General features: G+C 40.8%; 1 protein-coding gene across 10 annotated transcripts in view; it reads left to right on the top strand.

Moving 5' to 3' along the window:
• LOC128736805 (RNA-binding protein Pasilla) overlaps positions 1-16,153 on the top strand; it is a 159,697-nt gene that overhangs the window by 137,413 nt on the left and 6,131 nt on the right. Inside the window, exon 6 of one of the 10 annotated variants that reach the window (XR_008412014.1) lies at positions 5,813-6,725. The exons of the other annotated variants lie outside the window; for them this stretch is intronic. The gene's annotated coding sequence lies outside the window, so the exon portion shown is untranslated. The remainder of the gene's footprint in view (positions 1-5,812; positions 6,726-16,153) is intronic. 10 annotated transcript variants of the gene reach the window in all.

Genomic DNA, 16,153 nt, shown 5'->3' with positions numbered 1-16,153 from the left:
TAAAAAGCGACTTGAGTGTATGAGTATGAGTATATTTTATTTGGTAAAACTTATTCGAAGGTTCACCAAACTCAAAATATTGCTCAACGCGGCTACATAAATGTCCTAATACACGATGCAGTAGATTCATTACGCATAAGCTCAGTACGATGAAAGCGGTTGGTTAGCAGCAAAGCTTGCGAGGCACCGAAATTCAACAGCTATTAGGAAGATTGTTAGGGTCTTGCCAAGACAGATTGCGCAGAGCCAGTCGTATAAACCTTTTCTATACTCGATCCGGAGATTCCAATAGAGGTGGTGCGGAGTCCGGATTAGACTTGCATTCTCTTTAATGTGGGTAATTAAAATCACGACCAAATTTGGCAATAAATCCTAACTAAATCCTAGCCGTGTCGATGACGATCAAATGCCCTTTTCGGGTCAAGAGTGACACCGAAGTCGTTTGTATAATCAACCCTTTTTAAAGCCTGATCATCGATTCTGTAATCAAATACGATAGGCGATTTGATCCGATGGAATGTAATTACCTCGCGTTTGGTAATACTAATCGTCAAGCAGTTCAATTTGCACCAATTCACAAATGTATCTCTGCCCAATAGCCTTTCGGTGTGCTGGTGGCCGACCAAAAAAAACAAAAAAAAAAACAAATGTATCCAAAAGTATTTGAACCTGACGGCAATTCTCGATGCAACGAAGCGTAAATATATTTTAAGACCATCAGCATATGCAAGTCTATCAACCAATGCCAAGAGCAGATGCAGCATTGTTAAAGAATAAAATAAATAAAAGTGGTCACAAGTTGCTGCCTCGGGGTACACCAGATTTATTAGTGACGATAGTTTTGACTCGAGTTTCACTTGCAGAACCCTATCGAACAAATACGAACGTAGCCATGTGACAAACCGCTACAAAGCACCTAAGCGTAAGATTTTGTCGAGCAGTGTGCGATGTTTGTTGCGGTCAAATGCGGTGATCATCCATTAACCGCTGCCAACCTCCATGTTCTTCGCCTAAGTAATGTACAGTGAAAATTAGAAATTCTCAAAAATCTCTAAATATATAGACAGCCATCATTCCAACTTCTAAATAGCCCAGCCAATATTTTTCTGTAACTCAAGCTCAAACCTAAAGGAAAGTTAATAAATTAGATTGTAATTATGGAAAAAAAAATTATAAAAAGAAACATTTCAATAATTTCTATTTTTTGCTGATAAATATTTTACGACAGGATTTTCATATCTCATATCTCATGAACTAATTTCTTCTGACTTCTAACAGTATCTGTAACAGTGTCAGGGTGGCTCTTGCCGTACAAGAGCTCCTCACCACAGTAGCCGATCTGGGCTACTCGTCGTTAATTCGTTTTCGTTGAGCGTCTCGACACACGCAAGTCGGCGTCAACCTGGTCGAGCATTCTTGCGCGTTGGGCCCCACCCCTCTATTCCGGGCGCCGATGAGGTTCATGAAGAGAACGGATTTCACTCCACAGCTGTGCGGCATCCGTGCGACGTGACCGGCCCACCGTAGTCTTCCAAATTTCGTCCGATGTACGATGGGAATCTCTTCAAATAGTGCCTGCAACTCGTGTTTCATACGCCACTCTCCGCTTTCCGTTTTCGCTTCGCACAAAATACTGCGTAATACATTTCATTCAAATACGTAAGTAAAGTTACTGTCTCTAGTCCGTAGAGGACTACCGATCTGAAGTGTCCGAAGTGCCCGAAGTGAAGTGTCTTGCGGAGGGAAAAGTCCCCAATCCAAAGATCCCAAATATACGAACTCATCAACCACTTCCTGTTCGTCGCCGTAAGTACTCTCTGTCCGTGGGAGGCTAATATGTTTTGCTTTGGAGCCTCTCATTTCATATATTTGGTTTGGTTTGGACAGTCTATCCCCTTGCCAGAACCCTCGTTTGCGCTCGACTGTATCGTATGCTGCCTTGAATTTCACAAAAATGTAATGCGAAAATTTGGTCCATAGTAGCACAGTTTGTCGAGTTCTACCGGGAAGCCTTCCTTTCCGGAGGCTTTGTTGTTGTTCAGCCGACCGATTTCTCGTCGGATCTCTTCGAGATCGGGAGCCGGCATACTATAATCGTTTGAAGACACTCTTAGGTTAACTTCCGTTATGTCTCCTTATATTATATCGCCATTGAGATGCTCGTTAACGAACTGCTTCCAATTGTTGACCACCTCGCGCTCGTTTTTGACCAGGTTTCCCTCCTCGTCCCTACACACATCAGGCTTCGGTGTGTATCCTCTACGAGATTGATTCACGTTCCCATAGAAATTGCGCATCTCATTAGCCCGGAATAGTTGTTCTTGCTCTTCACGATCTCTGTTCTCCTACTGGCGCGTTTTTCCTCCTCAGGATCTTAATCGGCAGCTTACGGGTTGTCTAATTGCCGAATATTTAACCGAGGAAAACGGTTTGGTCGCGAAGTATATACCGTCGATAGATTTGAGCGCACTTGATTGCTACTAGGTAATGGTCCGAATTGATACCCGCAGCCCGTAGGGAACGTTCGTTTGTGATGTTCGAGAAAAACTGCGATGAGAATATGGTCAATTTGGTTCAATGTTCTGATCCTGCATTCTGTCCGTTACTACGAAGCCCGTTCCCAGCTCGTTGGTAGCTCCAGCGCTCTGGTAAAATTGCCCAGCCAGCATCAACTCGTATATCAATGTACGAAAATTATCGTAAATAGCTCTTAACAAATTCGGATTCGTAAATAAAGCCTAATAAAGCGCGCACAAGTTGATATTCTATCGTTTATAATGCTAGTAGCTGACAAACATACGATTTTCAGCACAAAGTTGTATAGCTGTATGTAGCTGGTAGTGGTTAATCGGATCTTGTCGTATTGAAACACCTATATAAGTGTATCGCTCAAAATTATTCCTCAGTGCGTATATCGCCCCCAAAAGTGTACGAATAAGCGGCTTTTGCGCGTCGAATACGATTTTGTTGGATACATATCAGTACGTAACTCTTATTTGCAATCTAATTATACATATGAAAATGTTGACAGGGATGGCCTTGCCGCCACGAATCCTCCACACCTTCCACGCCTTTGCGACAGATCTCCGGCAGGACCACGATGCCGAACTTACAGGTTCTAACGGATCGAGCAGCCCACCTCGAAATTTAGCGATCGGCAGTGCCACGTGCCAAGCGTCTATTCATTGTCCTAATTTCGTCGCTTTTGTCCGTGCCAAATGTTCCGAGTCGAATTTTCTTCCGCTGAATAGAAGTGAAAGGTTAGGGATAGGTAGGTAAATTAAAATTCCGCAACGAAAAATATTTGCGGTTAAACGGCTTGTCTCAGCTCAATGTGGTCTTCGGCAACTTTTGGAATGAAAAAATAATGCATCTTTTGAAGGGGTCGTCCAATATTTAGGTGTTACCTTAACAACAATTTAAGTAACTTTTTGAGTAAATTTTTTTTCACTTATTTGGTTTCAAAAATATTAAAGATATACCAATTTCAAGTATTTTTTTCTGAACATATCAAACTTCTACCTTTTACTCATTTTCAGCAATAGATCTTTATTTATAAACGACCCCTCAAATCACATAAAAGAGGAATATTTTTTCTGAAGACTGTTTTGCTTTATCTGTATCTGCCTGTCTATCTGCCCAAATATTCATTGCAGTTGCCGAAAACCACATTGCCCAAGCAACAATGTGAGTTTTATTGTACTCTTACGGCGGTTTTCAAGGCTAATTTTGGTCTTAAATACCATCATAAGAGTGTAATAAAACCCAAATTGTTACTTGGGTGAGCTGAGACATGCCGTTTAACCGCCAATATTTTTTGTCGCAGAATTTTAATTTCTGGTCCATAGTGGCAGGACTTCTAAGAAGTTTCATGATGGGGCTTCCGTCTTATAGTGGCAACACAATGCCTCCTTCTTTAGTTTCCACCGGGGTTGGTTACCCAATCTCCGCTAAGGTTACGCCTATTCCAACTGGTACCAAGAGGAGGCAAGGATGGTAGTTGCTGGATAAGAAGCTAGTGTTACGCCCAGCCATTATCATCCTTTATGCAACGAGTGTACCATCGTTTCAAAAAAAAAAATATTAATATATGTATGACCACATTTCAAGGTCAAGACTAAAAACTTGAGATTAGTTTATCCTTTATGCAGCCAAAAAATTTATTTTGCTATGGCGTCGAATAACTTGAGTTCGTATATACCAGCTAATTAAAAATGCATGTCGTCATCTTTTGCGCAAAGCTGGAAACAAGGCGCACAGAGGGGATATAAAGGGCGATATAATTGCTTGACAAGTGTTTTTTCTGCCTCAAACGAATTAGGTTGTATAAGTTCTCCAATTTCGACTGAATAAGTAATGTAGAACTGTTTACATAAATTTTATTCGATGCATATTCAGCTATGGCTAAATAATAATGACTGCTAAAATGTTTAATCAGCGCATAAATGTTTCTTGAGAGGGCTTTTTTATTAAGATGACAAATCGTTTATTCAGCTAGTATAGCACAATTATTGGGAATATTGACGGGTTGTGGAGAGGTTGAAATGCGCCTAATCTGCATGTGACACTATTATGTGAAGCAGCTGATTTGCAGCGCATTCGTTGGCTGCTTAAACACTCTAGAATACAGAGGCCTTTACTTAAATTTATTCAGCGTCTACCACCTGTATTCAGAGTTAAATCAGCTGTAACCAAATCAGAAGCATTTTAATTCAGCTTCGGTGTTTGTTGGGATTGCTCTTCCATATCGACAGACTTCGCAGCCGATTATTAGGGTACAGGACAATTCCGGACCTAGTGTAAAGATCCTACTTGACTCTAGCCAGGTTTAGGCCAAATTCAGACTTGGTTATTTTCGGTAATATATTTCGTAGCCTTGGCCAAGGCTGCATCAGTTTATAGATGAGAATAGTGAGGAGAGAATAGTAAGGAACCAAGTTTTTTTATGCCCACTATAGAGTTCAACTATTTTCAAATTTTCCTGGTCGGCAAAATTTTAGTTACGAACGTTGAGATTACGTATTTTGTGCGGAAAAAACTATAAAAATGTATTTTCTGTAATTCAAGAACGTTACGAACATCATGGCCAATAATTTTACGAAAAGAAAACTGAATACATTATAAATGTTGGTAAAAACAATTTCAAGTAGGAAGTTCAATTTAGGATATTCACCTATTTTATCAACAGTTCTAAGCTTAAAATTCTATTCTGATTGATGATGACAATTAATAATGGAGTAAAATATTAACGTCAGATAAGTAATACAAAAACCAAGTAAAAGGGGGTTTCAAGTAAGTGTTTTTCGACAGTTCGTTTTTTTAATATTGTTCAAATGCAATGTAAACGGATGCTTCAAAATTTGCTGGTTACCAAGCGAAAAAGAATTACTGTTTTCAAAAACTAGAAAAACTGTTGCTGATAAGATGTTTTACCAAATCCATCCAAAAATTTGCATTACATAACGCACCTCAATTAATCTTCAGTAAATGTCATGATTTAAACTCACAAGATTTATTTCGTGACATCACAAAAAAAACATTCCATTTCAAACATCAGGAAATCATCTTTCTGTATAATATTATCTACCTTCTTTCTCGTACCATTTCACCTTTCGTGTGCCGCACAAAACCAAACTCGTACTACACCTTCACAACTGCGCCCACCACCCACCAGTTTTTTTTTGTGTTCTATCTTTCCACACTCATGGTTTTAGTTTTTTTTCTCGTTACTTCCGTTGAACTACATCCTGTTGTTACTGACCCCACTGACGTTTCCGCTCGTTCTCCCAATACCGATTCTGTGTACTTGCAGGTAATCCCTACCTACACTCCATCTATTCGCCGTTTCTGCAGTACGCATTCCCGATGAATGCACCTGTAGAAAACGCAGCCGATCATCACTTCTGAAAAGCAAAACGGCACACACGGCGAAAATTGAACTAAAAAAAACCTTTGAGATCAAGCGTTCGGTTTTTGGAAGGAGTAGGAGTAGTGTTAGATTTTTCCAACCTTTAATTAGTCGCCGAGTTACCCATGCAACGATTCTAGTGACAATATATTGCCAGTCGTTATAGCTAGTAGTAGAAATTTTTAGTTTACTTAGAGAGAGAGGGCGTTAGGATATTGAGTAATCCACTACCTATATATTTTTTTAAAAAGTTACACACTCTTTGGTCAAACCAAAATACCTAATCGAAAAGACAAATCAGTAACTTGATGATGCCATACATGCCACTAGTGAGCACTGAGACAAAAGACAACACTATACCTTACAAAACATATCTCCACTGAAAGTGAGTAAAAAGACAACACACAAACACGGAAGAACTTAAAACTAAGAAATTGGACCAAGAATAGCCATTCAAAGCTAGATAGTACAAATAAGTAAGATTGTTGACGAGCATTGTGATTATTGTTAGATTGGTAGAATACACAACCCGTTTTAGTGATATCAAACAACGGTGAAGATGATGATGATGATGATGATGGTGACGACGACGTCGACGACGATGATGATAATGATGTGATGGTTGATGATCGAGCTGCAATTTCAGTAACACAATCACAAATGCCTTAGCTTGCCCTTCTAAAAAAACAAAATCGAGATCGAAACAGCAAACTGTGAAAGCGATGATCGACAGAGACACTACTCACACGAGCGCGAAAACAAAACGCAAGATGAGAGGGAGAGAACGAATCTGGCCGCTTTTTTGTTGTTGATTCAAGTATATATATCTTTTTTTTTTGTTTTTATTTTATCCTTACCATAACTCTAGATTACTAATCCCAAGTCCTACCATCTACGAAGGTTCTGCGTGTGATGTATGGCCATTAAAATAGCAGCAACAGCAGCAGCAACAATAGTAGATGTCGCTTTGGTTACTAACAATAATGCATTAATTTGGTGTTGGTTTAGCTTAGCGTGGAATGCCTGCACGATACGCATGCTCTAACATTTACGCTCCGCCATCTTGACCAGCGCGTACAAGATAGCGTAGTTACTTGTACTTGTACTTGTGGTGAAAAGATACGCTTGTGCATGTGCATGACAAATGACTGTTTTTTCTCCAACTTACTACTAGCAGTGCTCTAAAGCTGAAGATGGCGAAAGGCTAAAAAAGATAACGAACAGTGTGCACGTGGGAGTGAGTGTGAGTAAATGTGACATACTCATGAATTCATCATTCATAGTTTCGGTTTCATCATATCTGAAAATTGCAATGTAAAGTTTTAGGTCAAACAGCGAAAGTTAAACGAAGGAAAAGTCGAAACTATTTTCACTAGTAAATTCCATTATAATATACTGGAATTTAATTATGAAAATAGTTTCGACTGTTCTTCCCTACGATAAAACTGAACCTTGTCGTGGTGTAGGGCTTTTTAACTAATCAGTAAATGAACAGCGGTCACGTTTACTTCTGAATGTGGGTATATATCAAAATACTTTTGTGATTTCAAGTGGGACTCGGGGTAAAAATTTACCAAATGTGATTGTTGCGTTGTTCAGAAAGTGCTTTTATTCCGCTTAAGAATAAGGCCAGCATGGGGATCTCTGACAATAGATGAAGTTTTCTGGGATTCATCCTTATTTATCACAACTGTCACAAATATCTCCGAAAAATGTCGGATTGATTGAGTTGGTCGGGGGCTTAGGGTTAGTAAGGGGATGTAAGCGGGATACCAGATCCGATTGGATGCCGAAGGACCACTCTGTAATGATTACGGGTAATAGCACTTCTTAGGTAGCAGATGGGAAAATTAGGTCAATTCGTGTCGCGTGTTCGAGTTTCGGCTAGGCGGTGCTGCTAGATAGAGTAGGATTTTTGCACTGGCCCCGTGGCTGTCCTGAGCTCTGATGGCCGTCCGCGGGCTCTGTCGATGGGAAGGGGTCGAGTCTTAAAGAGACGTTTAAGCCCAGAGCTTTACAGCACTTTGGTCTCGAGGGTTGGAAGGCGGGCGAGTCTATATTTTGAAGCTTCTGTCGACTACCGCGAACGTCCAGCTTGTGCTGCGCTCAATTTACTTTGTATCGTGGGAATGCACTGTGAATACTAAGGGGATGAAAGATTAAATTTGCCCTGATAAGTTGATAACCACTAATGCTCCGAAATTTGTTTTACCTATTGGTTCATTTGTGGTTGTTTGTGTTGGAAAACTGAAAGCGGGCGCGCGGTTGAAGACCGGTGTCAGGCGGGGCTGACGAATTCTCCACTTCTTCACTATACCACATATGCAACTCGAGTGGTACAAAAAGTCCAAAGCACATTTACAAATTCGATCTATTATTTTTCTTCTCATCATCATCATTATCATCATCATCGTCATCATCATCATTATATTTAAAATATGACATTCCGGCCTTTGGCAGAGAGATCTTAGAGTCAGTTCGTGGAGTCCGCGCAGGGCCGAAACGCCTCCGCCTGTGTTGTATAGGCGTGACGGCTATGCTTGGGGCTCTACCTGTGTTTTAGTGGGCGCCAGTGCCTGTCTCGTCAGGTAGAACTGATGTTTGAGGTCTCCCTGACACTTTGTTGACAACACAAAAGGGCCCAGCGCAGAGTTTTATACGCTATTAAGCGACCAGTTGGATAACCCGAAAAAAAGGAAAAAAAAAAGGAAAATAGTTTCGACTGTTCTTACTTACTTACTTCTACCAGCCGACAGCCGGGGTGGCTCTTGCTTGTATCAAGAATTCCTCTCCACTGTACTCCTGGGCTATTCTGGGTCCTGGGCTATTCGTCACCAATTCGGTATGCGTCTCGACACACGCACGTCCCCTTCAACCTGATTGAGCTATCTGGCTCGCTGGGCCCCTCTATTTCCTGGTGCCGGTGGGGTTCTTGAAGAGAACGGATTTCACTGCACAGTCGTCCGGCGTCCTTGCGACGTGGCCGGCCCGCCGTAGTCTCCCAACTTTCGCCAGGTGTACGATGGGAATCTTTTTACTTCGACTTTTCTTACATTCAACAAAAATCTGGGAGGGTGTTAGAATTTTTGACATAAATTTTACTCATTGGGATTTAGTTTAAAATCGACAAAAAATGGCAACATTGCCGTTATAGTAAGAATCAAAAGCATCGTGGCACTATCCCCGTAATTTTCCTGTACTGTAATAGTTAGTTGAAAAATATCCAGTTTTGTAAACCCATTGGCAGTCATCATGAATGTCTCTCCCAAAGACACGCCAGTTTTATTGAGGGTTAGGAGACTTCCAACGACTGCAGCTTATTGCCAATGTGCCAATGCTGGGTTACCTGGAGGCGATCGGACATACTGTAGAACAAGATCGAACTACACAAGTTAAAGCACCAGTTTAGATCAGCATTCAGCTGCAGACACACGAATGCAGGCTGTCGACAGAGAATGCTCGGCAAACGTATTGCATCCAAATTGTCGCTTATTTTTTGGAGACTGATTTACTACTAGAACGTGCGCGGACTTCGATGTTGGTTGATTACAGCCAGTCCGGCTTAGTTTGCAATATTCCTGCAAACGGTTGCCCTAACAACTATCAATGTTCTCACGCTTCCGCAGCTAGTAACGCGCTTTTGGACGATTTCTGTTTCCACAGTCTGACACAAATCAATCCAGTGCTAAACAGAAATGTTAGGTCTGATACTTGCCAATAATTCCGCCATATAACTTTGCTCGATTACCGAGGCGGCTGAACCTCATTTTACGTACGGTGCCAATCACCCCGCTCATGATGTTCCATTGAGTGTGCCAATTCTTGTCGTGCTTGAGAATATTATAGACAGCAACGATTTAGACTTACACAGAACCGATTTTGATTTGGCCTTACTACGGCAATTGCACAGGGAGGGCGACCTTGTCCTTGTTATTTTCTCATCACCTCTAAGGAAAGCGAGGATGGCCTGCATGAAGATTTGTTTCTAGACGATCGTAAGGCCAAAGTTGCATGTTTTTCGTGTACCTGAGGATATTGTCGGGATTGCCATCGGAAAACTAATATATTCGTTAGTGCCTGGACCTGACGGTATTCCATCTTATATCCTGAAAAGATGTTCTACTGTTCGCTAGACCTCTTTCACTACTGTTCAATGCTTAAATCCAGCAAAGTAGGACCCTATGGAATTATGTTCCATGTACACAAGAAGGGTGATAAACGCAACGTTCAAAACTATCGAGGGATTACATCGTTATGCTCAAGTTCTAAAGTGCTCGTACACTACATTTCTTCAGACCAACATAGGTTTTTTTTTCAAAACGCTCAGTCTACCGATCTCGTTGATTTTGTTTCGTTCTTCCTGCGCAACATGGATGAAGTAGTCGATATAGACGCAGTGTACACGGATCTGAAAGCAGCGTTTGATCGGGTGAATCACGGTATCCTCCTTGTAAGGCTTGAGAAGCTGGGAGATTCCGCACCGCTCTGCAAGGGGCTACAATCGTACCTAACACACCGTAGACTGAACGTGAAGCTCGGGTCCAAGTTTTCCAGCATGTTCTGTAAAACCATCACAGGGAAGCAACCTTGGACCGCTGCTCTTTTCTCTTTTTATAAGTGAACTAGGAGCTCTCCTGCCATCTGACTGTCAGTCTATTTATGCCAAAGATGCGATGCCTAGTGGACAAATTTGAAGATTGATGCTCGAGTAACAGCTTACGTACGAGCTTACCGTCAGCATCTTAAGCTACGTAAAGCAGGATATTTGTTACGTCGCGTTTAGCATCTTAGATAGCCTCGTTCTGGATATCGCACTAACTTTCCGTTTGCACTAAATATAACAACAGCATCTCCAGACTTTTCTCCAAAAACCAACTCCAGAACATACTAAAATAAGCAAGTTTACTAAATATAGTAACTATTTATCTCTTAAACTTCAGAAAACTGCGGATACATTCCATTGGCCAGTGTTTGCGAAGATGTTTAATCTTTGTATTAGTTCTTTGAGTCCTTATATTGCCTAATATAGCTCTACGATGTTGTACATAAAAGAGTCACAGCGCGAAACTGAAACGAATAGTTTTTATGGTCGTATTGGATTTTATTTAACTGAATAAAAACTTCTGGCTGTTTGAAACATTTATGTAGTCTGATTAGAGTGAAATGTTGCTTAGAAAATTCTTGATCGTTTGCTATCATTAACTCTTTTTTTAAAATTTTGCGACTTGCGACCGGTCTAATTTAGCACCGACCATATGATATCGCGACAGGCAATCGAGTCAAGCAGTTGGGTCGGGCAGTCGAGTTAACAGTCGAGTCGAGCAGTCCAGTCGAGCAGTTAAGTCGAGCTGTTGAATCGAGTTGTCTATTCGAGCGCTTGAGTCGAGCAGTCGAATCGAATGATTTAGTCAAGCGGTTAAGTCGAACAGTTGACTCGAGCAGTTCATTCGAGAAGTCGAGTCGATCAGTTGAGTTGAGTCCAGTCGAACAGTTTATTCGAGCAGTTAAGTCGAGTAGTCCAGTTCAGCAACTGAGTCGAGCAGTCGAGTCGAGTAATCCAGTCGAGTAGTCCAGTCGAGCAGTTAAGTCGAGCTGTCGATTCAAACAGAAGTCAAGCAGTTGAGTCGAGCAGTCAAATCGAGCAGTCTAGTCGAGCAGTTAAATCAAGCTGTTCAGTCAAGCAGTCCAACCGAGCAGTTGAGTCGAGCAGTTGAAACGAGCAGTTTAATCGAGTAGTCCAGCCAAGCAGCTGAATCGAGTAGTCCAGTCGAGCAGCTGAATCGAGTAGTCTAGTCGAGCATTCGAGTCAAGCGGTTTAGTCGAGCAGTTGAGTCGAGTAGTTCAGTCGAGTAGTTCAGTCGAGCAATCAAATCGAGTAGTCTAGTCGAGCAGTTGAATCGAGCAATCGGATTGAACAGTTGCGTCGAGCAGCCGATTCGAATAGTCCAATCGAGTAATTGAGTCAAGCAGTGCATTCAGTCGAGTCGAGCAGTGGAAACAAGCAGTTGAATCGAACAGTCCAGTCGAGCAGTTCAAACTTGCAGTTAAGTCGAGCAGTCGGGTCAGGTATTAAGTCAAGAAAACCACAATACCACAATAGATCAAAATAATGATCGCAGTGTCAAACCTTGCGACAAGTCAGGCAAATGTGTCAAGCAGTCGAATCAAGTAGTTAAGTCGAATCAAACAGTTCAGTCGAGAAGTTCAGTAAAGCAGTCCAGTCGACAAATCAAATCAAGCATTCTAGTCAAACAGTTGAGCAATCGAGCAGTCCAGCAGTCGACCAGTGAGGTGATTGAGAATAGAACTCATTGCTACGAAAACATGATGTCCTGGCAGGGGCCTGCTTTTAATTACCAATAAGCCTTTTATGACATCCTGTCACAGACCTGGTTTTCGGTACATACATAAGCCTCTTATACAAATAGAAGTTGTAAAATATATGAAAAAAATTGCACCATTCATATTTTTTTTTCAATTATATTTATTGTTAAGGAAAAGAGATAGAGAGTTACTGTATTCAACAAAGTTGCTTATTTTACTGTATTCTACAACTTTGCTGAAGACACCATACCTTTTTGAACGCATTTATATTAACATTAGCATATGAGGTTGCACACATCGTAGATGACTATATAATCGAATTATTTACCTGGCTACGTCCGAACAACCGCAGGGGAAGTGGGTAGGAATGTTAGTGATAGCATCAACTTTTGAAAGTGCAGGGAACCCATACTACCTTCATAGATGTTACAAGGAAAACAGAGAATATCGTGTTAGTAGGGCAAGGCAAACAATTAAGATCATGCGGAAGCTTTATCCAATATGGGTTATATGGGCAACAGTAGAACAATCTCACCAGCAATCCTTCGAGTGAAATATTATAATTGCGTCGTTTGTGTTTCGAGCAATGGATCTAATATCCAATAATTAATTCAATTTTTCCTTCTAATATCCGTGTGCATTATTTCAATTTGTTACGGCAAAAGTTTCGATTGTACAGTAGGAGTTGCTTGATGAGCTAAAACGAAACAAATAATTAAAATAACATATTAGGCTTACCTGCTACCAAGGCCGTTTGAGCCGTCTGCTCAAAAAATCAATTTTGAGATCAGGCATCTGGGAACCACGCCGCATCGCACCTGCTAGCTTAGCTACTTAATAGAGTATTACCGGGTATGGCCGCGAGGAGGCACTAGGTAGGAGCTTGGGCTGGCAAAAGCTATGTTCGACGCTTTCTCGTTTGCCTTCCCCATTTCATTTGTTGTGATAGTTCCGACTTCGTCTCTCCCTCTTTTGCATCATTTTTGTGTTCAGCTACGCGCGTCTCCAGTTTCCTGCCTGTCGTAGTGATTTTTTCTAGCAGGTTCTGAGGTATTGTAAAGGTTGTGTTCTCTGTCTTTCAGCAGCTTTTGAATGAACCAGTCACTATTTAATGACTTAATTTCAAAATATTCTTCACTGTTTTATTTACGGTCGGACGACGTTTACTATCCGCTAGTTTGATTGCCCTATCGATTAGCGCTATCGCTGTATTGCATTTGTGTGCATACGGGCTTTGGCAATTAAAAATCGAGATACCTACCATCCTCTTGTTTTGGAAGGCATGATTTTTTCTGTTTTACTTGTCTTTGACTCTGTCGCGGTCTAACGTAAATCATTTTTTTATTAAAGGTGGAGGAGCGTTTGGTGAGGAAAAGTGGTAGACTGGATGATATTGAGAAACTTCGATGTGAGGCCAAAAATATATTACGTAGTTCAATTACTGAGTGTACTACAGTCTACAATTCCATTCTTCCTCACCAAACGCTCCTCCACCTTGAAAAAAAAGGCATGATTTTTCCTTTGCAGCATCATATCAAGAAATTTCAGACGTTGATTCTTTACCATTTCTACTGTAAACTTTAGTCTGCTGTGAAAGCGGTTAAACGTATTGACAAACAATTTCATTGATATGTTCGGCAGCTGCTACGCAAAAGCAGTGATGTACAGCTGGATGTTGTTTCTCTCCAGTTCAGCTGTGCATTGTTGTTCTAGACTCTTCATCACGACATTGGCGATCACCGGTGGCAGAGGGCTTCCCATCGGCAATCCGAAGCATTGAGCGTGGGTTAATCTTCGGTATAAGAAGAACGTTGACTCCAGTACGAGGCTAACTGCCGATACGAAGTTATCGCCGTCGATGCTCGTGTGTTTGCTGATCTCGTTCCTCCTCTCCTGCAAGCAGTCTATTGCGTGATCTGCTGGGACGTTGGAGTAGAGCGACATCTTACTTCTTAGGCAAATTCGAAGCTGTTTTTAACATGAAATTTTGTTTTTCCAACTATTTCATCAAGAAACTGGGTTATTTCACTCGTTACTGATCCTATGGTTGATACTATAGGTCGGAGGGGTCGGTCTTGCTTATGAATTTTGGGCAATCCGTATATGCGTGATGGGTAGAAGCTGGTCAGCTTCAGCATTCGGTATGTACGCGGGTCGATTGGGTCCGATTTCAACTTTCTGTATGTATTTTCATCGTGTTATTTTGTTGTGGTATATTATCCTTTTTCGTTTCTTTTTTTTCCAACCCGATTTTTCCATCCCATTCCCAATTTCCGTTTTCTCTCATCTTTATCCTTTTATATCCCGTTTGACCCCTTTTTCCCCTTTTGGCTCGATTTCCCTATCGGGTTTCTTTTCTATTTTCGGTTCCGTTTTCCCTTTCTCGTCTCGTTTTCCCTCTTTTTCTTTCTCATTTTCTCACTTTGAATATCATTCTTATTTCTGTCGCATCTTCATTCTGTTTGTCTCGTGTTTCCTCTTTTTCTCTCTCATTTTTGCATTCTAGCCGCTGTTTCCTTTTATTTTTTGTTTCCTTTTCCCTGTTATCGCCTTTTTCTGTCCTGATTTTCGTCTTGTTTTTTTTTTTGCCTTTCTGCTCGATTTTTTCTTCTGTTTTTTTTCTCATTTTCAAGCACGTTTTTCCTCTTTTCCAGTCTCGTGTTTTGTTTTCTGTCCCGCTAACTTCTTTTCTATTTTTTCGTTCTTCTTCTTTTCTTTTGCTTCTTCTTTGTCCAGTTTGTCCAAATTTTCTTTCCCGCCTTCCTAATTTTCTTTATCTTTCTTTTAGTTTCCTGTTTTTCTTCTTTTCTCTGCCGTTCTTCCTCTTTTTCGGCACGGTCTCCTACTTTTTGTGCCATTTGGAAGTTCTTCACTTTTTTTTCTTTTTTTACGTGCCGGTTTTCGTCCTATTCTGGTTCTGGTTTGGCCAGTTTTGGTTACGTTTTTCTTCGTGTTCTTTGCCTTTTTTTTCTCCAAGAGCAGCAGGAAACTTTTACTTATATTACTTAAATGTTCATAAGAAACTGTTTGCTCTTCGTTGTTTGGTACATGAGATATGAATTTTTGAATTAGGTTTTCCGAAAAACCAACTTCTTCAGCCATGGCACAGTAGTCCCGAAGGGCGGAAAGTGGAACTTTTTTCCTAGTGTCTTTTGCTTTCATTTTATTATTTATGGTCTTCAGCACTTTTCTTCGTATAAATTTCCCCCTTAATCTAAACCTGTCAAAAGTTAGTTATCACTTTTTTTTTTCATGTGTGGACTCATTACTGCGACCAGTATCGTTGATCTATTGTAATATCGCCCGGGTGTTTGCTGTATGACCTGCACTGCATTTCTTTTTGCTATAATCGCTATTGAGTGAGCGATATGCTTATTTTAAATTGTATGCGTGCTTGCGTGTATTGGGGTTTACCCTTCCTTCAAAGCTTGATCTACTTTATCCACTTATTCCTCGCTGCCAGCACTATCCCATATTATAGCCGTCGTCCCTGGCGAGGACTCATTCGTACCTCTGACCAGTACACTTAACTATAGGAGGGACATTTTGCACTGTCAAGAGGCTTCAGAGGGTAAATATAGAATTCAGCACGAAGGAAGGGTAAATGGAGGGGCCTGAGAATAAACCAAAGTAGTCTAGTAGTTATCACTTACTAGAGTGAAAATACAAAAAATAGCTTTTTTGTGTTAGGAAATATAGATATAATTTCTTCGGCAAAGTTGTAAATAATATAAAAACAAGCAACTTTGCTGAAGAAATAAAATTTCTATCTTTATCGAGTATTGAGCTATAGGGCATATTCTTTATAACTTCTTTAAAAATTGGTTTTTCATACTTAGCTTTTCTTAGTTGCATTTTACAAGAATACAATATTTTAGGCAATTGTACGTTTTTGCAGAAGACCGCGAATCTCTTGGACCT

This window comes from Sabethes cyaneus, chromosome 1 (assembly GCF_943734655.1).
Source record: "Sabethes cyaneus chromosome 1, idSabCyanKW18_F2, whole genome shotgun sequence".
In the NCBI taxonomy this organism is placed as follows: Eukaryota; Metazoa; Arthropoda; class Insecta; order Diptera; family Culicidae; genus Sabethes; species Sabethes cyaneus.
This window is presented reverse-complemented; position numbering and strand designations above follow the sequence as displayed.